Source organism: Microtus ochrogaster (assembly GCF_000317375.1).
Source record: "Microtus ochrogaster isolate Prairie Vole_2 chromosome 6 unlocalized genomic scaffold, MicOch1.0 chr6_random_2, whole genome shotgun sequence".
NCBI classification, from domain to species: Eukaryota; Metazoa; Chordata; class Mammalia; order Rodentia; family Cricetidae; genus Microtus; species Microtus ochrogaster.
Genome location: NW_004949095.1, coordinates 4,013,356 through 4,022,756, shown reverse-complemented (window position 1 = coordinate 4,022,756; position 9,401 = coordinate 4,013,356). Strand labels below are relative to the sequence as shown.

General features: G+C 49.6%; 1 long non-coding RNA gene across 1 annotated transcript in view; it reads left to right on the top strand.

The window, feature by feature from the left end:
* Positions 1-4,819, top strand: part of LOC113457947 — a 12,471-nt gene extending 7,652 nt beyond the window's left edge. Inside the window, exon 3 of the long non-coding RNA XR_003378411.1 lies at positions 4,621-4,819. This is a non-coding gene — a long non-coding RNA (uncharacterized LOC113457947). The remainder of the gene's footprint in view (positions 1-4,620) is intronic.
* The last annotated feature ends 4,582 nt before the right edge of the window (positions 4,820-9,401 follow it).

Genomic DNA, 9,401 nt, shown 5'->3' with positions numbered 1-9,401 from the left:
CACACACACACACACACACACACACACACACACACACACACAATGTTAAACTTAAAAATAAGTTTGCTCAGATGGTTCTGTAGGATCTCAACAGTGTCTGCTGCCCTGGCTGTCCCTCTGTCCGAGCATCACACCCTCAAAGATATTCCTTGCCCAGGAGCTTTTGTTCCAGATTCTGCTTTGGAAGAAACTTGGCTGAAAAGAACCAGTTTCTACTATGATTCCATCACTAGTTCTAACTTTGGGCCAAGCCCATCGACCCTTCCTGCTTCTCCTCCTTCAGCTCAAAAGCGGGTGCTCCCCATAACTGTGTTCTGTGATACTTGGTTGGGTGCAGTCCTGCCTGTATCAGAAGCAGGCACTCGCGAAAGGCGTCTTTCTTTCCTTCCTCACTGTTTTTGCAGAATGGCTCGGCCTCCTGGCTGGTGAGGCTTGGTGAGCAATGTTGTCGAACACGAGCTCCGCTCTGGTGAGAAAGCCAGACCAGGAGCCAAGGGTGACTAGGCCGGATGACTCAGGGATTTGGCAACCTGATCATTCTTTGGAGCATTCTGTAAACGTTGGTCAACAGAGTCTTGCGACACGCCCGGCAGGTGGGAGGCGGGAAGAAGCAAGGGTGTGGAGGATGTGGAGGCAGGGAGGAGGCCAAACGTGTTGCTCACAGAGGCCAAGGGTGACAAATCTGAGATGCTCCTCCAGCACACTGGCAGGAGGCACCTCCACAAGCAGGCTGTGGCAATGATAAGTTCCCACGGTCTCTTTCTGTCCCCATTCCTTTCCCACCAACCTCACAGAATTCTTTTGTGCAGAGAGCGGTCCCCGAGTTCTTTACAGCCCCTGTCCAAATACCTTATGCTTCAAACCCAAAGAATACCGAGTCCGATTTCTAGTCTTATTACAGGGGTTAGAACAAGGATTTGGGGAGCAGAGACTCTGCCCAGCTTTCTCTCAGCTAAGATACTATATACCTCCTCAGCCTGCAGGTGTGGTTAGGTTGTGGGTACTTTTTGCCCACAGGCTCCTGGGAAGCTTCAGAAATACTCAGGAGGGGTGGGTGAGCTCTCCTGGCTTTTAGGAGCTGTGAGGCCTCTGTTACTACCCAACATGCTCAACAGTGAGCTGGGGTGCCAGGGGCTTCTCTTTCCTCAGCAGCCTCTATCACCCCAAGACAATCACAGAGTGGGGAGATTGGGGCCAAGGTGCATTGCTTTCCTGCCCCCTCCACACAGGTGGGCCCCTCCTCCCAGAGATACCTTGTTCTACCTCAAGAATTGATTGCTGTCCTCTTGGGAACGCTTAATTGGGCTAGGCCCTTTTCAGAGGGAAAAAGGGAGGTTGTTACATAGTGACAGCCCAGCCTGGCTTCAGTGTTTGCTCTTCTACCTCTCCGACCCCATCTCCTGCCTTCTCTTTTAGGTGGTAGCTGGAGGCAGGAGGCCTCACATGGCCAGTGAGTCACTGGTCACACTCCTGCCTTCAGGGTCCTTGTGGTCAGGTGCCTTGGAGACCCTTTGTTCTACTCTTAGCTCACACCGATGGCCTTAGGGGCCTCGGTTCCTCAGTCCCTAGACAGCTATGCACAAGTGGAGTGAGCCAGATATATGGGGACTTTCTCTTCAGGGGAGCCCCTGAAAGGGGAGGGGAGAAGGAGGTCGGCAGTGAGAGAACCGAAAGCTAAGTTGCCAGGGGATGTCGTCGCTAAGCTGCAGTTCCAAAGCTGGCATAGTCATTTCCAGATGAGCACGCTAGTAGTCACACATGCCTCCACTGCCTGCAAGCCATCAGGTGTTGGGCCAGCTTCGTCAAACTCCCTGAATTCCTCCTCCCCTTTCCAACTCTTCCTCCCACCTCCAGGCTCCATCCTGTGGTCATCAGTGAGGGTGATTTGTGTTCCCTCACTCTGGTGGTTCTCAGAGCGTGGCACCTGGGCCAGTAGCATCTGCACGAGCTGGGTACTTGAAATGCAAATCCCGGGTTCAGCTCAGACCTAGGGTACAGCACAGCCACCCTCTTATCAGGCCCTTAAACCACTGCTTGGTCCCAATGTTGGAGTCTAAAGGAAACCCTGCCCATAGCAGAGAGGCAAGGTAGGTTTGGGGGTCGACTGAGCCAGGTTCCTGATGAACAATACCACCCAGCAGTTGCTAAAGTTGACAACAGTGGCGTCCAGGAACTTTGAGCAGGCTGTTTCCTGCCAACACGGCTCCTGCAGGAGGGAAGGTACAGAGGAAAAACAGTTCTTCTTTTCAGAGCCTCAAGAAGTGGGAAAGGGTGGTAAAAAGAGAAAGAGAAGGCAAGAAAGAACCAAGGGGGAAATGATGTCCTGAAGTAGTGACCTGCATGAGGACTGGAGTTAGCTCAGGAGTAAAGATGGTGGTTGGTGGGCAGGCCTCTTCTCTGGAAGAAGACCCAGGAATAGTGTTATTTAGTTTTCTGGGTGCTTCTGAGCAACAGTGCCAATGTATAGAAGCATGGAGTACGGTAGAAGGGGGGCTGGGTGAGCAGCCAGGAGAATCAGCAGGGTGATACAGGCCTATATTCCAGTATTTGAGAGGCCGAGGCTGAAGGATCCCAGGTTTCAGAGCAACAACCAAGCTAAAGTATGATCCTATCTCAAAGGGGCAGATGAGGAGAAGGAGAAGGGGGAGGAGGAGGGAATGGAGGACGAGGGAAAGGAGGAAGAAGAAGCAAGTCTTGAAAGTTTGGACACATTTGCTATGGCTTGAGGCAAGTCACTGTGGCCTGTTTCCCAAACTACAGAACTGGAGTAGTCTTATCGACTTCAATTATCTGAAAACAGTGCTTAGAGGATAAGATGGGAACCTTGTAGGAAAATCCTTGGAAGTGTTTGGTACCTAACAAGGCTAGGTGTGTGTCTGCCACACGCACATGTGTGCTCCGGTGTTGAACTCCAAGTGCAAGTAGAATCAAAGCAGTCTGGGATGCTAGAAAGACTAATTGAATAGAAGTCAGGAAATCTGTATTTACCTCTAGCCAGCATTGTTATCACGAATCGGTTGCTTCCCGGACCTTTTGGCCTCAGGTTCTTCATCGTACAATGGGAATACTCAATTAGACCAGGTTTAATGGCAAGATTTAGCAGCCTGTGAGTCCAGGCATTTGCATAGTTGGGCCTCGAGGTCTTGACTTCCAGGTGAACTCCATGATAATCTCTTTTCCTCACCGAGAGAAACCAAAGAGGAGGTGATGGTGGGAAAGGGTGAGGACAACACACATGAGGATATTGTTGCTAAATTCAGGATTCAGACCCAAGGCACGAAGGATGGAGACAGACGGCAGAGCTGGACGGCTGTGGGGAAGGGTGATGTAGTCTCTGAGACCATTTGCTGGGAGTCCGGGTGCTTTTTTTCTAAACCTCTGAAGCTTAGGTTGGCAACTCATAAACAAAGGAGTTCCCAAGAAAGAAAAGCAAGTGGCTGGCTTTATAGACTTAGGTCCTCCCACCTCGCTGGCTTCATGACATGGGAGATTTGAATTTCTTGTTTTTCTTTATTCCATCACATGTGACACCTGGAGCCCAGAAGGGAGGTCGCTCACGTTCTACATCTCCCTCTCCCTTAGCTTGGCCTTATGCAGGCTATTCAGAAGGATGGTGAAGGGTGGACCACTGCCCTCAGGAAGGGCAACTCTCGTGCATCCTGGGCATCCTCTCTGGTGCTGGACACCTGCCATGGATGCTCCCTCCCAATCCAAGGGTGCTCACCCTGAGCCTCACACACATTCTCTCTATTCTTCCTGGTTGGGGGCCACTCATAACTCTGGGAAGCAGATTAAGTGGTCAAACCGGTATCAGAGCACCCTAGGGCCCTATGAGACTGTAGCCTCCTTTCCTGGGAACGACCCGAGGCTATTTTACTCCCTTAGTCAGCACTGGGCGGGAAGGGTGAGGGCCTGGGAACGGCCAGTGGCGTGAGCTTCTGTAGCAATTGCGCCTCTGTAAACACAATAATAGCAGGTCTGGGATTATGGTTGTCACCCCTGGTAATTATCAGCTACAGTGCTTTTCCCCCTAGGTGGACCACACCGAGCTCATCACCTCACAGGGGGCTCTGGTGTAAGTTCCAGACTTCCAGATCGCTTCCTCCAGTTGCTAAGCAACTGAGAGCATGTGCCGGGAGCAGGGATCTCATTTAGGAAAATCTCCCCAGGTCTCCCAAATTACTGAAGTCTAAATTGATTGTTCTCCAAGTGGGTACCTTGCACGACTGACTGCTCCCCTGGGAAGGTCAAAGGCTGTTCTAAATGAAAACCTGGCTGAGCTGATACCAAGTGAGGGATCCAGCCGCTGCTGGGGTGTGGAGGAAGGGAGACCACTTGGGCATCTGATATTCTGCAACCTATATAGGGCATGGGTCTGTAAAGGTCATGATGGGTCAAGGTTAATAGGACCTAGAGCAATAGTTCCTGCTGTATCCCAATGGTTGGGGATGGGATGAGAAGCAGCTGTATCTGTCTGCTGTGTCCTGGCCAGAGAGGGCTGTGAGAGACCCAACAGAAGGGAAGATGAGAGGGGAGGAAGTTGGCTTGCTGGGGGCTGGCTTGTTTTGGTGGCAAGCACCTGCGTGTCAGGGGACAGACTTTGGTATCTTTTCCACCCAGGCTTCCTGGGACAGTGTGTGACCCCAGGGAAAGAGAAGACCCCTGGAGCTGCCTTGATGTCTTGCTGAAGGTGATGTAATTTGGCTCTGCTTCTCACACTCCAGCCTCTCACCACTGGACTGTGTTAGGCATGGTTTGGGAATCTATTCCTGGGACTCTTAGTTGCTGCATCACGTGGTAGAATAGAACTGTGGAGAAAAGAAGGAATGCGAAGGATTGGTCCTTGACCCAGCATGATTACCTTTTTTCTTTTCTTTTAAAACAAAACAAAACAAAAACCAGATTCATGCTATGTAGCCCTGACTGGCCTTAAACTCCAGAAATACTCTTGCCTTATCTTCTATTGAACTGCTTGTGTATGTGTGTATGTGCATGTGTGTGCATATAGGTATGTGTGTCTTGAGGTCACAATTGAATGTTTAGTGTCTTTTCAGTTTCTCTTTACATTAGTTTGTTTTTTGTTTTCTTTTGTTCTTTTTTTTTTTTTTTTTTTGAAGCAGCTCTCACATTGAACCCAGAATTTACTAATTTGACCGAAACTAGCTGGGGCGTGAGTTCCAAGGATCCCCCTGTCTCCACTGGAGTGGCTGAGGTACACTGCCCGTGCCTGGCTATCTATGTGGTGTTGGGGATTCAAACTCAGGTCCGCATGCTTGTGCAGCAAGCCCCTCCCCCACTGAGCCACCTCTCCATCCACTCCCACTGGGTTTTTAAAAATATACTGTGTCCATGGTAGAAAGGTTCCTAGCTGAGGGAAATCAAAGACAAAATCATTGAAATCTGTCTGAACTTCCTTGCGTTAAGCAGGTGCAAGGGCCAAGAGGGAAATGAGGACCAGTGTGACCCAGTTTTGGCTCTCAGGGAGTTCACGCTCTGACCAGGGAGGTGTCACACGCTCTTCTGCAACGGAAGGTCATTTTTCTTCCTGGGAAGGAGCTGCTCACGGCAGCCAGAGGTTGAAGCTTTGCCTAAAGTGAAGGCAGTAAGAACCAGTTTGTCTTCCCAGAGAAAGACTTGCTTGGGGCCTCTGCTTGCCAGAATGAGCATGCTTAGATCACCTGAGTCAGGTTGGGGAGTACCTCCTTGTCTCTGGAATCCCGCTGGAGCAAGTGGCTGTTGGGAGTGGACAGAGGTGAGGCGTTCCCAGGGATGGGAGCTGAGGAGGTGGATGTGAAAAGCTCCTAAAACGGTGGCTGGGTGCCAGCTGGTCCTGACCAGTTCTCCACCTTTTGCCCTGAGGAGATGGCGATAAAAAAATTGCTCAACCACTTATGGTCACCGTGGTTAAGGATGTCAGAGATCATGGTCACCTTCATTCACATCCAACAAGTATGACCCAGATCGCCTTCACATCTTCCAGAGCCATCTGTTCTGAGGTCACTGTTCTTGATTTGTGTTGTTTCAGCTCCCAGCCTTCAGTGACCTTTTTCCCCTGGGTGCCTCCCTTTCTCTCATCCCTACTTGCTGCTTCTGCTTTTCATGCCACTAAAATATCTCTCGATCCCACTCCTGGGTCACTGGCTCAACCCAGCCAGTCATTTGTTTGGGTATCACAGTGACCTCCAGACTGATCGCATTTGAAGCCTTGCCCATCTTCTCCCAATCTGCTGTCAAAGAGTATCTCTCTGGGACCTTCAAAATAAAAATAAAGGCAGTATTTTCAATGAAAGACCCCTTGAAGCTGGCCCAAGTTTATCTGTGATGCCTCCTCTCACACTGACTCCGAGTCCCAGTACGAGACCTGCAGTGTGGCACATGCCCCTCACCCATGGTTTGCTCAGCCTCTTCTTTCTTTCTGGGTTGCTTTTGCTGTCACCTCCCAAACTCCTTTTTAGGGCTCCCAACCTAACCCAGGTCCTCCTTTTCAGTTAGCACTTTCAGTTTCCCTAGCTGACGGTGTTGCCTTCCCAAAGTCACCTGTCTCCACCACAGAGCGCGAGTCTCCGGTGACTAAATAGGAAGTCACCTGATGCTTGACAAATAACTAACAAGTAGGGTAGGTATCTGACAAATGGATAGCTTTCAAAAATACCGTTTTAAGAAAGGAGATGCTGAAGCATTCCAGCTACAGGAAGAAACTTTACAAAGCCGTTTGTACATGTTAGTATTTGTCGAGCTCCATTGTGGGTGTGTAGAGTCCTTATGTATGTCAGGCCATTTAGTTAACAGTGGGGTAAGACTGGGTGGTTCAATAATAACTGCTCACTTGTGACTGCTGGACCTGTGGTTCAAATCTAGGCAACTGCTCTGCTCTATCCACTGCCTGCAATTGTCTCTCCTAGTTAAAGTAGCCTTTTCAGTGTAGGGATTATCTTTTGGCCATTTGGGGGATCTACGAGGACTAGCAGAATGGAGGGAGCAAGGGTTAGGGATCCAGAAACAAGAGGATGTGTAATATAGGCGACCTAAGGAACCATAGCGAGCTGGACCTGCTAGAGCATATAGGGCCTGTTTCTGTCACACCTTATTGCAACTGTCCGTAAACTCCATTCCTGAAGGTGGATGGCCGCAAGCTGTCCTAATGGCTGAGATCTCTGTGACTCTACAGTGTACCAGGATCAGGCATGCTTAGGCCTGTGCCTAAATGACCATCGTCAACATGAAGAGAAGCAGAAACAGGGCGGCCTGGAGTAGGAACATGCGTTCATCGTTCTCGTTACTCTGGTAGAGCATCTGGTACCAGCAGGCACTCAGGACAAGATGCTGCATAGGTGAAGGAATGACTGAGTGATCTTTTCAGGGAGAACAGAGTGTTTTCCTTCTTAGATATCCATCCCTAAGGTCTTTTAACCACAAGACATCCCAAGTACTCCATTGACTCTGTCCTCTTCTTCTGTCCATGTCCTTCCTAGTCTCGGCCCACTGGGATAGTTTAGCACCCCACCCCCAAGTTCTTGAGCTCACCTCAAGAATAATTTACTGCATTTTTTTAAACTCATAAAAGATTATTGGGTATTTTCTCTCTACTGAGCATATGGGAGGCTCCATGGGAATCAAAAGGATGAGGACATGTGTGCTGTGTTTAGGAGTTCACGGGCAGGGGGACAGCCTATGGAAAACAGGTGGTTACAGTGGCATTTGATAGGATGTAAGGGCCATCCAGTAAAACTTGGGTGGGTGAGAGTCAGGGAGTTTCTTGGAGGAAGTAACAGCTAAACTTAATACTGAGCGCTTGTCAGCACCACTGACATCAAATGCCTCCTGAAAGTTCAGGCCAAAGGCATCTACCTCACTTCCCCTTAGTCACAGCCCCAGGACTCAGGATAGTTAGAGTTTGGGAGCAAAAGAGGAAACGGTGATGGTGAATAGCCAGGAAGAGCATTCTACACCCACACCAGGCAAGCCATCTGTGGCCGAAGGCAGAGTTAATGTTCCGTTGTTCCTCCATCTCTGGATGTGTCCCGGTCACATCCACCAGCCAGATCACTGTCCTTCTTCCCCAGTGTCACCCAAGCTCTTGTTGGGAGACAAGGTCATTAAAGGTAATTGAAGCTAAGATTGGTATCTGTCTTCTCAATGTACCCACTAGAACAAAACCAACCAACCAAACAAGCAAGCAAACAACCACAAAAAGCCTGGAACCTGGAGCAAGGCATTGTTCTAAGCCATTGAAATGTATGCGTCGGTGGTTCTATGAAGCTCCTATCAGGCCAATGTTATAGATATAGATAGGTGAGGGAATTGAGTTCAGAGATTCTAGTGTTGCAGCTTCATAACCAACCCATGCACACACCCACTCTACTATCGTTGTTAGTGACAGCTCCGAATGAAAGAGGGAATAAATACCCTTCAGGGTGTTTATAGCCATGGCTGCAGTGTAAAATGTACCGAAGACTCACATTCCATCTCAAAACCCACATGTAGTTTGCATATATTGCAAAATAAAACCCATGTTTGTTTCATAAAAGCATTGCCTCTCACCATGTAACCAAGTAAAGCTGATACCCGAGAGAAACAGGCAGGGTGCCATTTAGCTGGAGGTACCGAGCAGTGAGTGTCCTTAGGGACAGAAACCTCAGAGGGAGAAGCCCAGACAGGCACAGGCTTTGGGGCTGGGGGAGAGGCTAGAGAATCCTCTCTGAAGTCGGGGTGCCTGCTGTGACTGGCAGCCTTACCTTAGACTACCTTCCCCATGAAGGTCTCTACCAATGGCCATTCCCTTTTCATGGTAGCTGGGTTATCTGGTTATCTGCGGATGCCTCCCCCTCCCCCTCCTCTTCTTCCTCTCTCTCCTTTGGTTTTCTTCTGTAATCAACCTTCTCGAGAGTCCCGAGAGCCCGTGTATCCAAGATCAAACTGAGGCCACCTCTTTCATGTGAGCCCACATTTTCTTCCCTTCATTTCCCACATCCTCTCTTTTCTAGATGTTTAAGTGTTCGCTCATTTTGAGCCAAGGCAGAACCCCCTTGAGTGGTATTAAAAGCTAACCACTATCACCACCACCACCACCACCACCACCACCACCACCACCACCACCACCACCGAAAAGCTTCTCTTTCTTTAAATTATTTTTATTATTTTACACATGGTTTTGCCTGCATGTATGCCTATGCCCTGTAAGTGTGCCTGCTGCCCAGAATACCAGAACAAGCATTAGCTCTCCTGGGACTGGAGCTAAGGCAGTTGTGAGCTGTTGTACAGGTGCTGAGGCTCAAACCTGGGTCCTCTAGGAGAGAAGCAGGAACTCTTAACCACCAGGCTATCTCTGCAGGCCCCAGAACTAACTTTTCCAAAGGCAGGGTTGCATGCCTCCTAAACCAGCTTCAACCAGCTTAACCACC